General features: G+C 39.6%; 1 protein-coding gene and 1 pseudogene across 9 annotated transcripts in view; one reads left to right on the top strand and one right to left on the bottom strand.

Annotated features, from left to right (window-relative positions):
• The window catches only part of Cadps2 (calcium dependent secretion activator 2), a 520,278-nt gene that overhangs the window by 5,590 nt on the left and 492,549 nt on the right, over positions 1 to 22,139 (top strand). The window lies entirely within an intron of this gene.
• LOC110549538 (large ribosomal subunit protein eL27-like) lies at positions 21,606 to 22,016 on the bottom strand (annotated as a pseudogene).

The following is a 22,139-nucleotide window of genomic DNA, read 5'->3' as shown; positions in this document are numbered from 1 at the left end:
TGGCTGCTTTTAATAACAGGGAATACCTTGTCCTCCAGGGATCCAGCTGGAAACCGCACATTAAAGAAAAACCCCAGGCTGGACTTAAAATGGTATCTCAGAGAAAAATGCTCATTGCTTTAGCTGATTCATCTACCCCTCTGCAGGGTGTCCTGGTACCACAGCAGCAGCACTTAATTTGGTAGAATGAGTTGTTCTAATGAGAGCTCACACGGATTAAGTGATATTGGAGTTCCTTTCTTTCAAGAAGGAAATCGTTCTTTATTTTGATACGTGAAGACTGCTTGTACAGGGACATAAAGTATTGTGGTTGCATTTTGCCCCTTCTGTCTCTGTTTTTGTTTTAAGAGCTCCGTTTATTTAAACTTTCAGAAGGTAAATGAAAAAGTTTAATTATAAGGTCATTAAAGTCTTTCAAAAGAAAATTGAGAAAGCTGGGTCCCTTGGATAGCTCAGCAGGAAAGGACACCTACCACCAAGCCATACAACTCAAGTTCAATTCCTGGAACCCACCTAGCAGAAGGAAAGAAGGGAGTCCTGCAGGTTGCCCTTGGATCTCTGCACTTATACCCTGACAGTGTGTATATCTCATACACGTGTGTGTACCTCCATTCCATACAAACAAAATGAATAAGTAAAAATGAAGTGTAAAAGTTGAGAAAGATGGCTCCCATTATGAAATATGGAAATTCTAAAGAAAAATCAAGCTACTTAAATTCTAGACTTTTTTCCTACTGGGAAACATGAAGATATGTAAATATATAAATATCTTTATAATATCTTATGTATCTTCATAAATAAAATATATGTTTGTGTAATATATATAAATATCTTATAAATAAAGCTATATGTATATATAAATATATTTTTATATATGAAGATATATAAGATCTTTATATTTATTCATAAGATATTTGTCTATTTATATACCTTCATATTTATTGTAATCATAAGGGAAGGACCTCATTGCAAATTATAGGCACATTGGTGTCACAGATAATCTATTTAGAGTGAAGATTAGTCAAGTATCAAATGGTGGAGTTGTTCAAAATCATTAACATTTTCTCTTATAGCCACCTGGTCACTTAAAGATTCTTATATTTTCTCCTTAAGGAAAATCTATAATTCTCATCTTTGGCTGCTTATAATAATCACCTGGAGAGCTTTAAAAAAAGTCCCATTATCCAGGTGATACTTCAGGCTAATTAAATTAGTCTCAGAGGTTGGGAAGGTATCGTTAGGCTTCCCAGGTGAATTTAATGTGTTCAGGAGAGCGACAGGAAAAATGGCTTACTTTTACTGAGGCAAGGTGAAAGTATGTGTAATAGATAAGAAGACTGTGTGCTTGAGTGCTCTGTATTAAGTACAGAGGTAACTCGAGCAAAAAGGGAAACTAAATAATATGGAACTCTGTGATACAGCGGGAGAGACTACAGTACTTCACACTTTTAAAAAGTCTTCAGGTTATATCTTGGATGATAAATTGTATTAGCAGCTACAATGCATCATAGATTCTTGGATAGATTACTAGCAGCAACATAAAATGAATACTGGGGACTGAAGGATGGGAAGTAAGCTTAAGTGTTGTTTTCCTTTCCAAATGACACTGGGAAGATTGTCATGAAATCTGAGATGAAGTTGAGACAAATCAATGGCTAAAATAAATGCTAATTTCACAAAAGACATATAAAAAAAAGAATATAGTAGGTTTCAGTTATGCATGTAGGGTTTTTGGAACATAATTGTGCCTGGCTATGACACCGGTGACCCACGTCAACAACTGGCATGGCATGATAGCCCTAAGGATGCAGTAGTGGCATGCATACTGTGGTAACCAACAGCTCTCTAATTGGAACAGCTCTCTAAACCTGTTCAACAAGAGCAATACCATACCCGGTATTGGAAACATAGCTAACTACTCAGTGTTATTGAAGTCAGGAGAATCTACTACCATTAGTTTCCTAACAACAATCTGTTAACATTTGTCTTCACCCCACATCAAAGGATCTTCTCTTTGCAATACATGGAGACCACTACAGAAAACCCCAACCAATCAAAATGCAGGGTTGTGGGCCTAGTCCCAATGGTTGCGTCTATAAAACACTCCTGCATCTAAGGCTCAGGGAACATTGTGGAAGAGGGGGCAGAAAGACTGTGAGAGCCAGATAATCAGAGAATTTGCCGTAAGATTGTGTCTCTCAGCCACAGCAGAAGCTACATCCAGCAGGTAAAGACACTTGCCATGTAAAGTCTCTCCAACATGACTGACTAAAATTGAGCTGAACAAGAACAGCACGATGACATGCCAAAGTGGATGGGGAAAAGCCCGGGAGGCCTCAGCCCTAGGTAATAAAGGAAAGCTGGAGTAGGAGCACATCAGCTGTTTGTCTGGTGCCAGATGGTCAACTCTGGAAACATGCACACGAGTAACATGTGGACTGATCAAGCTATATTTAGGAACATGTATGTGTATACTTTATGTGTATGTATGCAATAACAATTAGTAAAAAAAAAAAAATGACACCATGAATTGAAGGAATGCAGGGAATGGTATATGGGAGAGTTTTGAGGGAGGAAAGGAAAGGGAGAAATATTGTAATTATAATAGAATCTCAAAATTAAAAAAATAAAATTTGCGTGTTTTCTATAATCAAAAAGTGTACTATAGAAGATAGTTTCAAGTAATTCTTATTAAATAAAACTATTAGCACGATTTAAAGATTTAAGAGTGAATTAGTTTTTCTACCTTATCCAAGCTTCTGAAACTTATTAGATGGGCATTAATCAAAAGCCCCTGTTTTTCTTCAACTGTATTAGTTGGATAACCATTGATTTGCTTTTACAAAGAAGTTCATGCTGAAGGTTCACCATGAGGGCTGAGGTTACAGCTCTGGGTGGACCTGTTGCTCAGCATGTGTAGAGCCCCTGGTTCAATTCCCAGTGGGGGTTGGGGGAGGCGGAGGAAGGAAAGAAAAAAACACAACAAAAAAACTAAAAGAAATGAAAGGCAGAAAAGCACCACAACTGTCTACATCTATTATAGAAAGGTTATCCCAACACTTTGTAAACCTTACAGTTTGAATGTATTTTCATTATGTAATCTTCAAGTTGGTGAATTTTTACAAAGGAAATATTACTGGGGTGAAGGGGCCCGAATGATTTAAAGGCTACTTTTTTCAAGGAAAAAAAAATATGAATTTGGTCCTTTATAGCTCATTCCTCAGTTATGCTCAGTTACCCACTGAGATAAAAGTTGAACCTAAGTTGAATTTACTTTTTTTTTTCCAAAAATAGCTATGTAATTGTTCTAGCCTTAATTTTGATTAATCCCTACTTGGATTGCCGAAGTCTTCAGGACTGGTTAAGCACACTGTTTCACTAATTTGTTTGTCAGCCATTTATCCAGTTCTTACAATGTGAGTTTTAGATTATATAGCATTCTGAAAACATTTTAAAATATAAAATAAATAGAAATCCTTTCTTGGTTTAGTGATCAAAACTGTATATATAATTTATACATTTCTCTTTTCACATTAATCATTTCAACATATTAACCTAGTTTTATTTTTCTTTTCACAGTACCATATAAGTTTGATTAAAGGTTACTGTATTTCTTAATTTCCAACAGTGTTTTTACATCTTCTATGCCAAAGTTCTGTACTTTTAACACTCTTCCCTTCCTTCCTGACTTCTCTAGATCCTTTGCCTTGTAAGCACATATCATCTGAGTCGGCCCTGGCTACTTCGTTTGTTCCTGGGATTAAATGAGATGCTAGGTGTAGCATGCGTAGCATAGCGCCAATTAATGGTGTATAGTCCACCTGAAGTGCTATTATTTTAAACTGTTGGTGTAGTTAAGCCTGTTTGAGAGCAATATTTGTACCATAGTCAGGCTCCTAGGCTCTCAGCTGACTTCTCCGTTTCCTTAGTCCTCTTATTTTTGTGGTCTTTTGAAATGTTGATTTTACAGAGCCCTTGCATATGGCGAATTCTGAGCATTTTATACTTTGTTGTTCTTATTGTAGCCTATAATTCTCTATAATTTATTGATCTAATTACGGAGAAATAGGGAGCTCTTTAATTTTTTATGCTCTAACTAGTCATATTGATTGAACATATTGATGGCACATAGCTGATTCCTTTAATATCGATCTTTCTGGGTTTCAGTCTGGCAGGGCACTATGGTGCTGAGGAGCCTTTGTCCTGTGCAGTATCTGGCCCTCTCCTGTCTTCCATCTCACTGCTTTAGTGGGAGCGCCCAGACGTAGTTACCAACCTGCTTTCTGTGGCTTTCTTGGGAGGGCTTGCTGTATTTTACCCGTGAGCATATTGCTGGTTAAAATTTTAGGATAGATACTCTTTATTCTTTAAATAATTGTTCTTTCATTTTTATTACATTAATAAGCTAAAACATCAGAAATTGATATTGAATATTATAAACTTTTTTTAATTACTTATAGAGATTATAATTTGTTTGGTTGCTGTGTGTCAGAGTCCTTGATTTTCTGTGAGATTGTATCTGCAATTTCATAGTAACTTCTACCTGCATAGGATTTGATTTTAATCAAGCTTGGTACACTTTTATTTTTTTTATTTTTATACTTACGTTCTTAAGAGAAAGGCCTATCGTATTCTGTTTTACAGTCATCATTGTGGATTTGGGAGAAACAGTGATAAGAAATGAGAAGCATTCTACTGTGGTGCATGCTTACGGGCTCTTAGGGCCCAATTGCTATAATATTTGTATTTGAAAGAATTGTTCATTACATTATCTACATCCAGAACTCATTTTAGATTTTCATCAGTCCCAGATTCAAATATTTGAATAGGTAATTTCCTATTTTCATAAAATTGGTCATTTCTAGAATTTTAAAGTATGTTAGCATAGAGTTGACTCGTTTTTCACTTCCTTGACTTTCTTTTCTTCTCTTCTTTCTCGTCACTATCACAGTTTTCCTCTTCCTTCTTTTATTCCTCCTCCTTTTTTTTTTTTATACTCTTCTCTTCTAGCAGGATCTCACTGTGTGGCCTTGGTTGGCCAGGAACTCTCAGGCTGGCCTTGAACTCACATGGAGACTGGCCTGCTTCTGTATCCTGGTGCTGGGTAGGAGGGTTAATGATGTGGACAACCAGATGGGGTTTACTTATTTATTTTTAAATGTTATTTTTATGGGCGTGGGAATTTTGTCTGCGTAGGCAAAAAAAGGCCTTAGAGCCCTCGGAACTGGAGTCGTAAACTGTTGTGAATTGGCATGTTGGTGCTGGGAATTGAACCTGGGTCCACTGGGAGAGTAGCCAGTGCTTTTAATCAGTGAGCCATCTCTCTATTCCCTACTTTCTTTCAAACTAGTAAAAAATATTATTTTAGTCCATGTTTCCCCTTTTAAAGTGTTCACCGGATGGTGGAGAAGTGTCTGTTGGTAAAGTGGTTGAGGCAGAAGCGTGAGGACCTGGGTCAGGGTCCTTGGCATCCATGTAGAAACTATGGCACCCACCTGTAACCCCGTTGCCGAGCAGGCAGGGTCAGGAAGATCATTGGCATTTCTTAGTCTCAGTGTAGCCAAGGCGGTAAGCTCAAGCTTTAATGAAACGCCCTGTCTCAAAAATTAAGGTGGGAAACTTGACATAAAGTGTAGCCTTTACATGTAGCTGCACACATACATCTGCATACGTGAACTTGTACATAGCATACACACATATTAAACAAATATTGATGAAGGGTTTGAGAGTGACTGGACTTTTCACACCCAGCTGTATATGACCCAGGGACCTAGGATGTCAGGTGCTGATAATCACCAAAAAAAGTCAAATATATTTCTGGGACAGTGACTTTGAGTCCATAGTCCCATGCTAATGGAGGCTAAAGGTCTGGACTCCTGTGGCTGTATGCAAAGCAAAAGCAAACCCAATTAAGATTTATAGAAAAGCAACTAGTTGAGAAAAAAAAAAAGGAGAAAAATAAGAAAACTAAGCGACAGTCTGGAGAGTGGGAGGGGTTTCTAAGAGAAGAAACTGCCCTTGACCTCCTTTTTCTTGGGTTTTTTTTATAGTGCCATGGCTGAAGCTGGGCAGAGCTGAGGTAATCTCTATTGAGATTGGTTGACTCCTTGGGGGGTCATCAGTGTGGCCGCTGAAGGCCCACGTGCTGTACATGTTCCCCTGGTTCTGCTCACCACAGATGATTTTGCTGTTCGCTCCTTTCCCACCCAGTTGGGGCAGCCACAGCTCTCCCTCTGTCCGTCTCTGAGTCCAGCTTTGGTAGTTATTGACCTTAACTGCCTGCCTAGGGTTAACTAGGGTTAACGCCTTGAGTGGTCTTAGGTTCTGTTCTGGCCATTGTACTTTCTTTGTTCTCACATTTGGGTGATCAGCTGTGTCCTAAGGATCAGCTCAGTCTCAGCCGCCAAGATATAGCAGCAGTCTTTCCTGTTTGCCATATTTAGCTCCTTGGCTGTGAGGCGGTCTGAAGTGGTCTCCAGGGCAGGAGTTTCTTGCTGGAAGCCACCCTTACATACAGGTTAGTCGACTACAATTAACTGCATTAGAAACAATAGTATAAGAAAGGACAGAAGTACTTGGAGGGGAGAGGTGACAACTCGCCTGCTGTCACTGGCCAGAACCCTGCCTTTCCTGTTCGCAGTCTACCTTGGTTATATAATGCCTAATTATAGGTCCTCTTCTTCATCTTCATCGGCATTCCAGACACCTTAACATGTTAACCCCTAATCTCTTTAACCTCCGCCTCTGTTCTCCTGTGATGTGTTGAGCGATGTACGGTTTCATTGTAGGTCCTTTGCCATCACCACCCACAGAGAGCTGGTTTCTACATCAAAATGCTCTTTATATTTGCAAGATCTTTTAATGCTTGTTTGTACCTGCTCTTCTGCTCTTTATATCCCTGTTAAGTTCACAGAATCTAATGTTTCATAAAAATCAACGAACCATTCCAGAGTTTCTGTTCTTGTTTTTTTTTTTTTTTTTTTGTAGGGACTGAAGGAAGGTGAGATATGAGATATGAGGGTATGATTCCCCCCCACCCCCAGGCTTTTTTTCTACTTTGTGATAAGGTAATGAAAACAAAGCTATGAATCTACCTCTTTATTAGATACTCATTGCTCATTGCTGTTTCAAAATATCTGACTGAAGGTAAGCTTAAGGAAAAGCTTATTTTTTGATTGCAATTTAAGAAAAAATGGGGGAGGGGGCAGAGCTATCCGGCTCCCGAGATTTCAGGTCACATCGTGTCTACAGCCAGGAAACAGATCGGGCAGGAAGCGGGGCTTGACTCTAAAACCTCACAGCCCATCTCCAGGGGCATTCTGCCACCCCAGCTGGGGGCTGTGTGTTCAGACACAGGAATCTGGAGTAGATTTCACATTCAGACCGCAGCAACCCCTATATATAGTCTGGCATCAATCCACATGTTACATTACAAAACTTACTTTAATTTAGTCTTATTTCAGATTTTTTTTCTTTTCCTTGAACTAGATAGTCAGAGGGATAATTTTAACATAATAGAGGCTGAAGGAGTTTTGTTTTCTCTTTTGTGATAGTTTTAATGTTGTCAAAGAATGTGATTATATGAGCAACACATTATTTTATATAGATAGTTTTAAGTCACCCTAATATATTAGTATATAGTTTCTTGGTTTTTGTGTGTGTGCACATGAACACATATATGGAGACCAAAGATAAACATAGGTGGCCTAGCTCTTCACCTTACTTTTTGGATGGCCTCTCTTCACCGAATCCAGAACTCTTCTGTTTATCTAGACTGATTGGGCAGTGAGTCTTGTGAATCTGCCTGTCCCTGTCTCTGCCACCTTTGCTGCCCTGCCCAACCTCTACATGCCTTGGGTAACTGGGGTTAAAGACACTTGCCAACACACTTAGCTTTTTATGTGGGATTTGGGGATTTGAACTTGGGTCTTTATGTTTGCACAGCAAGTACTTTATCTATTGAGTCATGTCCCCATAAACGTATTATGCATAATTTGTGTATGCGTGTGCATATACAGTGTGCATGCACATGTGTGTGGGTTTGTGTGTCTTTGGGTGCTGGTGTGCACACACATGATCCTCTGTATGTGGAGCCAAGACAGAAGGCAACGTTGGCTGTCATTCTGCAAGTGACATACACACTTTCTTTGGAGACACAGTCTTCTGTTGGCTTGAGACTTGTGAGTGCACTGGTATGGTTGGCCAACGAGCCCCATATGCCTGCTTCTGCCATTCTGGTGCTGGGGTCACTTGTGCAAGCCCCCATGCCTCCCTACATATCTAGATTTGGTTTAAGATCACATCGGTAGTGAATATTCCTTTGAAATTGGGTTATAACTTTATCAATAGTCTATCCTCCAAAGCATTACTCTTTTACGTATACACACACACACACACAGAGGGAGAAAGACAGAGGGAGAGAGAAAAAGAGAGGGTGAGGCAGAGAGGTGGGGAAGGGGAGAGGAGAGAGATTATAAACTTGTAGTTATTTTATATGGAAAGTAGCTAAAAAGACATTCTGCTACCTCAAAAATCTATATTCTTACTATACCAGTCTTAGGGAAAAAGACTCCAAATTTTATTTAAAGACACAAGTCTTAATTTAGGTCTCTGCAAAAAGAAAAAAAGACTGAAGCTAAAAGTACTGCTCTAGTTAAAAAGATTTTAAAAATACTGAATATTGTTGGAAAGAATTCTAAATGGAACAAGGCAGCCATGGCCTACAGCATGTCAGTCTTGTTTCTTCCATCAGGAGGACTGCATGCGTTCTGTACTGAGAAGAAGGAGGAGGGCCAAGATGAAAGCCCATTCAACACTCTACCTGGTTTCACCAAGGCCAGGCTCCATTTACATGTTTTGTGTAATGAGTTTTCTGTGAGACTGTGTCTCCTAGGAATTCCGGGAGCAACACCCATAAAGTTTCGCCAACATGGCTGCCTAAACAGGAGCCATGGATGGTGAAAGCCACGAGGCCTCAACCTTACACAGAAACCAGAGGCAACTAAGGAATGCTGAGAAGAGTGTGAGAAATAGTCTTCCACAGGGAAGAACACACCAGCTTGTTAACTGATAACAAACGGTCAGCCTTGGAAAGCATACAGACAAATAGTATTATGCCAACTGAGCAGTTATAGTTATGGAAAAATATTCACATATAGATATATATACACACACACATAGGTATGTATGTATATATGTATATAAAAGCAGTGAAAAAGAGGCCATGTATTTGAGAGAAATCAGCTATTTAAAAATGAATGTCATTGTTTTAGAACAATATATTTATTAAATGACAGAGAGATAGTCTCAAATATTTAAGTAATTGTGCAAGATTAAAGTTATATATAACAGCAGAGGAATTTCCACAAACTTCTGTCACTAAATCCTAGAATCCCAGGCTTCATTTACTTGATAATTTGCCCTCATTTTTAATGTCTACATCTTTTAAAGAGAAAACTAATATTGGATATGCAAATTATTATTATAAGGAGCTGATGCTCACAGGGTGCATTACTGAGATGATGGTCCTTCATTTAAATAGATGTCAATACGTCCACTGTTGCCAGGTATTGGAGGCACTTTACTCCCAGGACTCAGGAGGTAGGAAGCAGGTGGATCTCTGTAAGTTCGAGGCCAGGACAGCCAGTGCTACACAGAGAAATACTGTTTCAAAAAACCAAACTAAAACAACAATAATAAAAAGTCAAGTTTTTAGTGTTCATGGGAGAGATTTGGGAGCAAGAACTAAAGGAGAGTTGTCATGTGTTTGGTGACTGACAGTGAGGGGGTGCCGTGAGGTAGCCCGAGGAGAGAGCCTACCAATGACAAGATTTTATGAGAGGCTTTAATTTTGGGGGAATTTGGAATAGACTAGAAGGCTGAGATGACAAAAGAAACTGAAAAAGAATATCCAGATACAGAAGAAGAAAATTACGATGTTCTGTGTCAGAGAAATGAAAGATCTGTTTGACAGAGGCAGCTGAAGATGAAGCCAGGTGCTGTGGAGAAATCAGACGAACCAGGGATTGAAAATATTAGCTGGATTATGGATGTGAAAAATGACCCTACTAATATTGGCACAGCAACTCAATTTAGTCTCCATAGATAATCCAACCTTTCATATTCTGACATCTGTAAGTGGTATATTTTGCACATTGATTTTGCCTGTATTATTTTAGTTAATGAATACCTTGAGGTTTCAGTTAGTAGGTCTGAGATCAACCTGGTAAGTTTTGGCTTTGTAACGGATTTTGAGGGGCTCCAACATAAATATTAATGTGTATAGCTACATGTATATATTTTGTGTTTTGTTTTATAATAGTGAATTAAAAATTAATGATAACAGATTTCAAATGTGGCTTAATCGAGATGAAGACCATCAAGTGTCCTGGCAAGAGTAAATCTTTGATGTTAATGCAAAGGCATTAAGTTTAGCTGTTTTCCTTCCAGCTGTGGATTTAGAAAGCAAACATAGATGAGATGTTAGGCAAATGTTCAAACATATATCAGCCTGAGTGAAACCAGGTTGTAATATATTTTGGCTCAGTAGGATGCTGTGAAGAGTCTAGAAAGGATAGAGTTCCAGAACCTGGCTTAGAGAAGAACTTTAAAGAGTTTTCTCTTTAAAATAGGTTGCATTTAGAAAAAAAAATCTATTTGCATATACGTGTGCATGTTCAAAAGCCAGAGGTTGATGTTAGGGCTCTTCCTCAATTGCTCTTCACATTACGTAGTAAGGCAGGGTCTCTCACTTAAACCAGTGCTCCCTGATACAGCTAGTGTAATTACCTCGCTTGTCACAGGGCTCCCCAGTCTCTGCTTCTGACCACCTGAGTTACAGGTGGGTTAACACATGTCACTGGCATTTATGTGGGCTCTAGGGATCTGAACTCTGGTCCTTGTCTTTTGTGGAAAAGAACCATCCCTCATCCCCAGGGCACTTGGATTTTAAGAAAAAAAAAATCAAGGCAAATGTTTGAACAGCTATTCTATTGTAAGCATTATTTCAGGTGCTGCTATAAAGCTGTGGGCAAACAAGGTTCTTGGTGGCTGATATTCTAGCAGAGGCAATGAAGGATTAACCTACATATGTGTGTATTCATATTAACACGGTAGTGATGTGGGAGGGTTTGCCACCAGTTACTGTGCTAGGTGAAATGGACAGGAAGAGCCTCACAGAGGAGCCAGTAGCTGCTGAAAAGGACTTGAATTAAGTGAGGATTCAACCTTCTCAGAGATGGGAGAAAGTCAGAAGAGTAGCTAAGTTGGAGGCATATACAAAATGTCTTGAGGTAGAATGGATATGCTTTTCTTGTGAAGAACTGGAGAGATCCAGGACAACTAGAATGAAATATGTGTCTGTGGAAAATGATTGGGATTTAAGTGCAATGGTGAACTCTTGGAAGGCTTTTGACTGGGACTGGGGCATAACCTGATTCAGGTTAAACTGATCTACTCTGAGAATGGACAGTGCCACTCTGTGGAATAAATTGGGGCTGGAGCTAGGGGTGTGTGCCATATATGAGAAATTTAAGTTATACTTTTCTAGTTGGTAAGAACAGAAGTGGATAAAGTAGTTTCATTTAAATTTAGCAGCAGTCAAGAAATATAGCATATGACACAGTATTTACTAAATATTATTTAAGTTTATGAATTACATGAGTAATGGGAAAATATACTATTATCTCTGCTAAAATCTTAAATTTATTAAAATAAATACACTTAGAAATCTTAGCCTTGAAGAACTTCAGACAGAAAACAATAGTCTCCTGCCTCATTCCTTCCATTTTAATGCTTAACAAGTAATTCCTTCTTTTCTCCCTCCACCTCTGTTTCCACCTGTCTCTCTGGTGTGTGTGTGTGTGTGTGTGTGTGTGTGTGTGTGTGAGTGTTCCTGTGCTCATGAGTTTTGTCAGATCAACTTTGGCTGTTGTTCCTCAGGAGCCATCCCCCTTGTTTGTTGGGATGGATAGGGGTCTCTCCTTGGCCTGTAGCTTTATGATTTGGCTAGGTTCACGGGCCAGCAAGCCCATGGATTTTTCTCTCTGCGTCCCCAATGCTAGGATTATAAATGAGTAATACTTCCCTGGCTTTTTTATTTTTTTTATTTTTTTTTCTTCCCTGGTTTTTTAACGTGGGTTCTGGAAACTAACCTCAGGTCCTCGTTCCTGCAAGGCAAGCACTTTAATGACAGCCATTTTCCCAGCCCATGTTTTTTTAGTTCTAGAAAAACTCTTTAAAAACGACACAAACTGTTTCTTGTTTCCATTATTTCCTGTAGAGGGAGGGATGAGGGGGAGGATTTAGCTTACTGATAAATGGAACATCTGGTTCTCTTTTCTTTTCAGGACACTGCTTATGGTTTTGGCTTTGGACTTCTAATATCGTCAGCGCCTTTTTATGAGTACTATAGTTTTAGTTGGGTGTCTGGCACTTTGACTGAATACTCTATTTTCCAATCTTCTTATCCCTTCCTTTCAGTGCAGTGAGGCCAAACATGGTTGTCTATAGAAGATATAAATTGAAAATACCAATTTGGGAACACAAACAGGTTTTATTATTTTTTTTCCCACATGAAATTTGTACCTTGAGATAATGAGTATCAGTGAGAAATCACAGAGGCAAAACTAAGTTCTTGACAAAACTTAGAAGACAGGTTAGAGCCGTGGTTCTGAACCTTGCTAATGCAGTGGCCCTTCAACACAGTTCCTCCTGTGTAGAGACCCCCAATCATAAATTTATTTTGTAGCTACTTCAAAACTGTGGTTTTGCTACCATTGTGAATCATAGCGTAGTTATCTAAGATGCGACCCCTAGAGGGTCTCGACTCCACAGGTTGGTTAACTACTGCTACTGAGATTTTTCTTAAAAAAGATTATCACCCCAACGATGCATCAACCACTGACTTGGAACTGTCAGGATCCCATATTTCTTCCTGCTCTTAAAACTGGGAAGAACAAATGGGGAAGACATTGGAAGAAGAAGAAAACAAGAAACAGGACAGGAGCCTACCACAGAGGGCCTCTGGAAGACTACCCTGCAGGGTATCAAAGCTGATGCTGAGACTCATAACCAAACTTTGGGCAGAGTGCAGGGAATCTTAGGAAAAAAGGGGGAGATACTAAGACCTGGAGAGGACAGGAACTCCGCAAGGTGAGCAACAGAACCAAAATAATCTGGGCACAGGGGTCTTTTCTGAGACTGATACTCCAACCAAGGACCATTCATGGATATAATGTAGAACCCCTGCACAGATGTAGCCCATGGCAGCTCAGTGTCTAAGTAGGTACCCTAGTAAGGGGAACAGGGACTGTCTCTGACATGAACTCAGTGGCTAGCTCTTTGATCACCTCCCCCTGATGGGGGAGCAGCCTTGCCAGGCCACAGAGGAGGACAATGCAGCCAGTTCTGATGAGACCTGATAAGCTATGGTCAGATGGGAGGGTAGAAGGACCTATCTGTGGACTTGGAGAGGTGCATAGGAGGAGATGAGGGAAGGAGGGGGAGATTGGGAGGGGGCTACAGCTGGGATACAAAGTGAATAAACTGTAATTAATATAAAAAATAAAAATTTAATTAAAAACTAGGAAGAAGAAGAGAGAGAGGAGGGAGGAAGAGGAGAATGAAGAGGACAAGGAGGAGTAAGGAGGAAGAGGAGACAATACCAACAAAGATAATAATGAAGATGATCAAATTTGTGAAAATGGGGTATTAATTAGAGTGTAATATATACCGGTATTCCCTGAATCAAAGCAGTGTTTTCTTCCTGGTGTCTTCTCTTCCTGTTTCTTTCCAGTCTTAGTGTAATAGGAGTGTGAAGGACCATTTGGACACATAGATGGCTACTGTGTGTGTGTGTGTGTGTGTGTGTGTGTGTTCCTGTACTGGCTAGTTTCATGTCAACTTGACACCAGCTACAATCTGAGAGGAGGGAGCCTCAATTGAGAAGATGCCTCCAGAAGATCCAGGCATAAGGCATTTTCTTAATTACTGGTTGATGGGGGAGGGCCCAGATCATTGCAGTGGGTCCACCCCTGGGCTGCTGTTCCTGGGTTCTATAACAAAGCAGGCTGAGCAAGCCAGTAAGCAGCACTTCTCTGTGGCCTTTGCATCGACTCCTGCCTCTAGATTCCAGCTCTGCTTTTGAGTTTCTGTTTTGGCGTCCTTCAATGATGGACTATAATGTGGACATGTAAGCCAACTAAACCCCTTCCTACACAGCTTGCTTTTGTTCATGATGTTCTTCGCAGCCGTAGGAACCATAGAGTTGCAAAGAAACAAGTTAGAAGGAGGCTGGATATCTGAGAACTCTGCAGAGGAACGGCCCCACCCGTTCTCTCAGTGTAAGGGAGAAGTGATTATCATGTCTAAATGGATTTGAGAGTATGTGCTTAACTTTAGATGTTTGTTAAAGCTTATCTAGAATCAGTTTGCTTAGTAATTTTATTTTAATAACATATTTTATTTCTTATCCTTATCACAATAACATGACTCCCATTCTTTTTCTGTGGACAATGTTAATTTTCTGTTTGAAAATTAATCTTTTCCTTTCTTGGTTCAGTTTTTCAAATCCCGAGGAAGATAGTCACTGTTACTGAAGCTGTAGCTGATCATGTGATGCTAGTTTTGGATTATGAGGCAAGATGCTGACACAGTTACCTTTCTTCCTTCCCTCATCCCTTCTCTTTATGGAGACATAAAAACTATTGTGTCTGAATCCATAGTTATCCTCATTGGAGAGGAAAATGTTAAGGATGGGTTTTCTTTTATTTTTGAGACTGTAATATAATTACATCATTTCTCCCTTCACTTTCCTTTCCCCAATTTATATAACTCTCTTTGCTCTCAAATTTATGTTATCTTTTTCATTGTTATTACAGACACACACACATATACACATACACACATACACATAGATATCTAAACATAACCTTCACAGTCTGTATAATGTTACTTGTTTTTATATTTTCAGAGATGACCATTTGTTATTTGATATTGGGTAGCCAACTAATGTACTGTGTCCTGAAGAAGATATTTCTACCACTGTCAATATCTTTGGTTGCCTGCAGTTCTTTGTGTAGGATTGAGGCCTCATAGACTTTTCCTGATTTGCTTTGGCATGTTTATTATTGTTGTTCTTATTAGAACATATTTAGGCATTCATGTTGGTGAGAATTTATGGGTAAAACTTCGGAGATTACCAGGAGAAACAGTCTCATAGCAAACTCATGTATCCTTTGACTCATAATCTTCCTGTCCCCTCTTCTACAATGTTCTCCGAGCCTTAGCTGTGAGTGGTTTATAGATGTAACCATTGGGACTGGGCTCCAAAACTCTGTGTTTTGAATGCTCTATATCTGTTGAAATTAGTTTCCTTGATGAAGGGTGTGGATAACACTTATCTTGTGAGTATAAGGGCAAATGTTTAGAATGTAGTTAGTGATTATGCTGGTTTAGTAAAATGGCAGGGGAGGTTATCCAAGATCTATGACTTCACTAGCCCTGAGTAGATATTTAGGTTACCAGTATTAGGCACAATATTGTTCTTGTTGATAGAGTCTCAAATGCAAGTAGAGAACTGTTGTTTACCTCCAAGTTTGTGTGTTACTACTGCACTGTAAGAATTATGGTCCCATGGTTGTGATTGTTGTGGTTAATAAGTGTCATAGTTGGGTAGCACTGTTGGGTTGTTTCCTTGAAAGTTCTTATGGTGCTTTCTGGTACCATCAAAAATAGTCCCAGAGATGTGAGCAGGGACCTCAAGGTTAGTTCCATCTAACCCTTGGGGCCTTTGTCTGCAGTGCATGGTGTCTGCAGTAGGGACATACCCTTCCACCTTAGGGGGTTGGGCCAACCAAGGTGATAGCAATAGCCTGCAGTGTTTTGGGAGTAGCTTGGACAACCCTGACCAAAAACTCAAAAGAGGACTTCTCATGCCTGTTATCTACATTTTAGTTAGATGACTCATGTCTCTTGAAGGGAGTACTGTGAGCCCAGATGAGAAAGTTTCATTTAAAATGTGTGTTTGTGTGTGTGTACAGAATTACGTGTACTTTTCTACTATCAGCTTTGACACACACCAGTCTGAAACAATTGCCAAGACACCTGCATTTGCAGAAAATAGTCTCACAAGGTTTATTTTTCCCCCTTTTATAGACATCATTGAGATCTCTGTACTTGTAACTGACAATAGAGTTTATTAATTATCATGAACAACTTTTTTCTACTGCATAGCCACATAAGCATTCTTGGTGTGTGTGTGTGTGTGTATGGATGTATGTATGAATGTATTTTTGGTTTCTCATGATAGGGTCTCTATATGAAGCTCTGGCTGTCCTGTAACTCACTATATAGACTAGGCCAGCCTTGAACTCACAGATTTCTACCTGCCTTTGTGTCCCAAGTGCTGAGATTAGAGGTTTGTGATTGACTGCCCAGAAGCTGGTTGCATTTCTTTTCTTATAAAAAAAAAATAGTGGCAGTGTTTCTAGAGCTACTGCACAGAAGTAGCCCATGGCAGCTCAGAGTACTAGGGAACTCCTGTTCCTAGTCAGTCTGATGAGACCTGATAGGCTAAGGTCAGATGGAAGGGGAGGAGGACCTACCCTATCAGTGGACTTGGGGAGGGGCATGGGAGGAGATGAGGGAGGGAGGATTGATAGGGGATGAGGGAGGGGGCTACAGTGGGGATACAAAGTGAATAAACTGTAATTTATAAAAATATGTATAACTTTTAAAAAGTGAAAAACAAAAACAAAATATAGTGGCAATGTTTCTTCCTCTGTGACTCTTAGTTACTTTTAGGCAAGAAGAAGGAATGCTAGAAACATGGGAAAACCCAATGAAAATTTCTGTTTTATCCTGCATGATGTTTCAATATCAAATAATGTAGGTTAAATCTTGCTTATAAATACTCGACTCTAGAATATTTATCAGGTACAGGATAAGTTTTATATATTTTAGTAAATAGCAACATTTTAGCATGAAAGCCATCCCCAGGTAGATTGAGAGAATATTGAATTCGATTTTGTTAGGAACTTTTTTTTTCTGAATTGCTTACTATTTTGGAAAGCAATGTCACCAGTAGCAGTGATATTTGTGTTATTTATTTTCCCAATGCAGGATGCGTGTGTCAGCCTTCATTTTCACTTGTCAGCTTCCCCTTGATTTTTATGGGTATATACAAAACCTATTTAGCCCTTATTTCAAAATGTCAAAAATAAAGAATGGTGTTGACAATGTTTAGTAAAATATTGCCTCACATTTCTGAACTGGACTTCTTCATTATTTACATAGGTGTATGCAGCTGGCTTATTTTGTCTTCCAGACCATTTAAGTCTGAGCATTTACATACTGAAATCTCTTTTTATTGTTCATTCCTATTCCAGTTTGGATTATTTGTATTTTTAAAATGTCACTGTAGAAGATATATTCTACCTATTTAATTTTTGTCTATCAAAAGTGATTACTCATTTTAAAGGAAGTCTCATGATTTAGGATTCACCAGGCAGGAAGTGGCACACTCAGAGTAACAGTCCACAGATGATAGAAGCCTGTAGGACTGAGGAGAGCGTGAAGGCTGGAGTAGTGGTGCAGGGGTTCCTTGTGGAGGAGCACATTAACTAGTCGTAGGGTAGAGTGGAGTAAATGGGAGCTGGGGTCAGAACAGAGCAGGAAATGTGCTCTGGGGGACAGGGAGGCTGAGAGTTGGGGCTCCCTTGAAGAGAGATGTCATCATCATACCCTGAGGTGTGCAAGTAAATACCGCCCTTCATTTTTTTTGCTTCCCTCCCTTGGCTTTATGCTTTAGCCTCACCAAAGGGAAACACAAGAGAAAGCTGATAAGCCACACCCGCATGCCACCTTCTCCCAGGATACAGATGACTAGGGTGGAAAAGATAGGGAAGGAGGGACCATGTATGTTTAGGGTGGGGAGCATGGGGTCTGTTGGGGTTTTGAATCACTGGTTCAGAGGACAACTATAATCTGTTTTGTCTTCCTCTAGGTGTGTGCTAGGCTTCTTTCTAGCTCTGATCTGAGCCTGTGTCTGGATAAAGCCTGACCACTGCCCTTCCCTTCCTTTAATTCTTTTAAATTTGACACGTTGTTGTCCGAGTCTCTCGTTCTGTTTGAACTTTTTCACATGTACCTTTCTAAGAGTATGAATAGAATTTCTGATTCCATGTAGACCTGAAGTCTTCTTTATTTTGTTGGGGAAATTGATCTGGGATCTGTCTACAGAGGGTTGTGCAGAGATTGGTCCACTGTCTTCTGCCAGCCCCTGTTGCTGATGAAAAGGCGGAAGTGTGATTTTATTCATTTTTTAAGAGACCGTCCATTATCAGCACTTCAAATGCTTTTGTCCTTTGTTTTAGGAATTCTACAATGCTCAAATGATCCTTTCAGGTTGCTAAAAGAAATTTTTGTATAAGGTAGTCTCTTGATGCGATCTTTTGCTTGGAACATTCCTTTAGTTTTAGGATATTTTCTTTGTTCTAAAGAATTCAGGATGGGGCCTGCCAGAAGGAGAAACATGGGGTTTGCTTTTCTGTAGAGTGAACCACCTCCCTCACGCTATTCTGTCTTTATTAGTATACACATGAATCCTGGAATGTTCTACTTGGGTGAATTTTGTAGTCATACTCTAAAGATTGTCATTAACTGGTGTTTTCACATGCCCTTTGGCTTGCTCTTATATATACCAAGTAATATAGTTTGCTCGAGAGAGTCAAAAAGCCCTGTACTAACTTGTTAATATGCACATCATTAGAATATTTCCCATTTTTCATATATTTCCCTTTTGTGTGTGTGACTTAGTGGATTCATCTTTGACTCTCCTGTGTATCAACTGAGCTGTTAACTAAAATAAGAGCTATAGATTCTAAAATGATTTGGATGTGATAAAATGCAAACACCTGTCTTGGGGAAGAAATGAAAAAAGGAATTTTGTGTGTGTTCTGGTAGTACGTTTTCAGCAGCTACATTGTTGCATCAAGATCAGAGTAAGAATTGAAAGTACCTCACGTGCATGCATAATTATTAAGTTATGTGTGACTCTAGTGTTAGAGTAAATATTTAAAAACTGAGTTTTCTAGAAATGTCTTTAATATAAAGTAGTGTAAACTTTCAACTAATGAAAATATGTTAAAACTGAAAGTCTTTTGTTAATCAATGGTATATTTCAGAGCTTTCTGAAGACCTGAATTCCATGAGAAGCTTGGGCAGAAGTTGCCCGATTCTTTTTATGTACCTGGCCCTTAGGCCCTGCTCCCTGACCATATCAATATGTAATAGCTCCCGGATATAGCACTATCTGTGCACTTTTCCCCCACGAGCCAAATACGTGACGGTGAGAACATTTTCACTCCATAGGAACAAGTGTCTTTTACTCTCATTAAAGACAGCACTCTTTAGCTTATTTGCTTATATAATACACTTTTTTCTTTTTTTCTTTTTCTTTTTTTTTCCTCAGCTGAGACCTCAGTAAGTCACCAGTATTTTCACTCAATTCAAACTTACATATTGCTGTCCAGAGTCCTCGTAGCAGGATGGTATCAATATTGCCAGGAAAATATATAGTCTTTAAATGTCAGCCATACATAATGTGCCTGAAATATTAATGCTTATCAGCTCCCAAGATGTTATTCTTCAGAGAATGAAAGCTAAAAAGCAAGCGATAAAGCATGCATGGCCTCTAGAAGAAAAGCGTAGGATTAAATGGCATTTTAAGTCTTAGAAGTTTGCCATCAGCTTACTTCCAGGTTTGCATTTGCTCAGAGAACATAAAGAGTCTGTCCAAGGTCACCCCATTTGTTAATGACAGTGTTTGGTTCTGAACTTGGATGTCAGTGTCTCTAAATCGTTGGCTCAATTCTTCAAGGGTTTCCCAAGGTGTCTTTCTTTTCCCTTAGAAAGCCAAGAATGGCTTTGTTTCTTGCATGAAATGTGTTCTTTGAAACTCATTTCTTAAATTATGATGAATGTATGATCATTTCCTCCTGAAGAACAGGGATGAGCCCCCTTAGAGCATTGCTGTATGTGGAGATCGATGCATGGCCCTGCGTGCTCCCATCGTCCTCAACAGCAGCGTTATAAAGGGACGTATGTAGGGTAGTTTTTGCAAAACTGTTTAAATAGGAAATCTTGTATATGTCAGGAACTCATAGTTAGGATTGTGTGCTTGCATAAATTGTAAGAAAACCTATCCAAACACTAAGGTAATTATTGATCTTGGTTGCAAGGGCCTGACCCAGAGACTCGTGAGTGTCCCCACTCCCTTCTTCAAAAGATCCCTGGCTAGTGAAAAGATACTGCCATTTAACATGGTCTCTGACCCAAAAGTCCCTTTTTACATTTTTAGCCTGTATTGTCTTTTGTTTCTTTATTATATTTTATCTCCAGAGATGATCTATACATTTTTGAGACTGGAATTAACAGAAAATTAGAAGGAAAATCACTGATAACCTGACCAGCAGTCACAGTGAGTTCTGGGTTGGCCTTTTATCTCTGCTGTTTCCCTGCTTCCCCCACTGACCATGCCATAAACGCAGTTTTGTACCAGCTGGCATCTTACACCAAATATTCTACTCAAAAAACTTCTTCCTGATACTTGCAATGACGTCACATTCTTCCTCTCTGGGTACATATCATAACATTTAAGCTGTGATGACTGTCTGCTGCAAACCTTATGGGAGAAGAGAGTCAGTGTTTCCAGACAGGAAGTAAGTTAGAATGTGTACATTTTGAAAAACATACTGAATCATTCTCTAGCCAGGGCTGCTAATACAGCGAAGTCTATGACTAGTTTGTGGCAATACTCATCTGACTTCAGCTCTCTTAGTCTTGGGTATCTTCTTAAGTCAGGTATTTTTCTCTTAAAAACTTAACTAGTGATTACTTCGTTCTATAAAACCCTTCCTTCCCTCTTCTCCTCCTTCCTCCATCACCCCCCCTTCTTGTTTTGTCCAGGTTTCACATGTGTTTCAGACATTGATGATCCTGTTACTCCAAGGGCTTCTGCAAGGTCAGCTGGGACCTTCGTCCTCAGTAAGTGAGAAGCACACAGAGAGGCTCATAAATTTAGGTGGATTAGTTATCAGTGTGAGGGAGAGGAGCTTCTGGGAGTTTGGTAGAGAAGGGAATGGGACATGAATGATGGGGCAGAGAAGAAAAGAGGGAAGTGAGATGCTTAAGGAACAGAGTGAAAAGCAAGCAGGGCCCGGATGTGTTGGATATATATTGTCTTCAGGATCTTGACAGAAGTATTATAGGGTGGAGTTACTATCAAGTAGTGAAATAGATACGAAAAGAATTGGAGGAAATTCCAGTAAGTTTTATATTGACACTGAACAACAACAAAATGTGTTTAATAGTAGCGTAAGTCCCCTGGCTTTTCTTTGCAAGGCACAGGGTTGGGGACCATGGCTTAGTGCCATTGGTTGGGCCTAGTAGTGGTGTTCTCACCAATATCTGTATTAGAGGTACAGAGAGAAGGGGTTTAGAATGGGCGGAGAGCCACCAGTCTTCAGGAATAAGAGTAAATTTTGCCTGTGCTTGTGCAATTTTTTTTTATTTTTTAATTTGTAACGATGGAAACAAAAATATACCTAAAAGTGAAGCCTCTGGAAAAACCATTTGTTCTTCTCTGCCTTGTATTCTTGCTCAGACTTGACACTGGCCTCCTATCTGGCCTTGCTTTTCAAAGCTGGGTCTCTAAAGACATCCTTGCTGACAGCAGTTTTGTCCAAAGGAAGGTTCACAGAGCACCTTGTGGGCATCAGGGGATTGTAGTTATAAGATTTCACAAAGGACTTGATCTTTGATCTCTTGGGGATTTTCTTGTTGTCCATGGCAGCTGTAACTTTTCAGGGATAGGGGTCCACTCCAGCCACCAGGGCAGGGATCTAAGTTCGGTCTAAGGTGCTATCATCAGTATTTTTCACAATTATGGCTTTGTGTCTGTAGTAGCGTCAGGCCAGGACCAGCATCACTTTCCCAGGTTTCATGAACTTGCCCATTTCTGCCAAGAACAATGACTAGGAGCTGCTCAGAAGTTTGTGAAGTGTAAGGCTAACTTCACAGTCCAGGTCCTGCAGTTTAGGCCCGTGATTTAGAACACTGGCTGCCGACCAGGACACGCT

This window comes from Meriones unguiculatus, chromosome 21, assembly GCF_030254825.1.
Source record: "Meriones unguiculatus strain TT.TT164.6M chromosome 21, Bangor_MerUng_6.1, whole genome shotgun sequence".
Taxonomy (NCBI): domain Eukaryota; kingdom Metazoa; phylum Chordata; class Mammalia; order Rodentia; family Muridae; genus Meriones; species Meriones unguiculatus.
The sequence above is the reverse complement of the archived record's forward strand: the minus strand, read 5'-3'. Positions and strand labels throughout refer to the sequence as shown.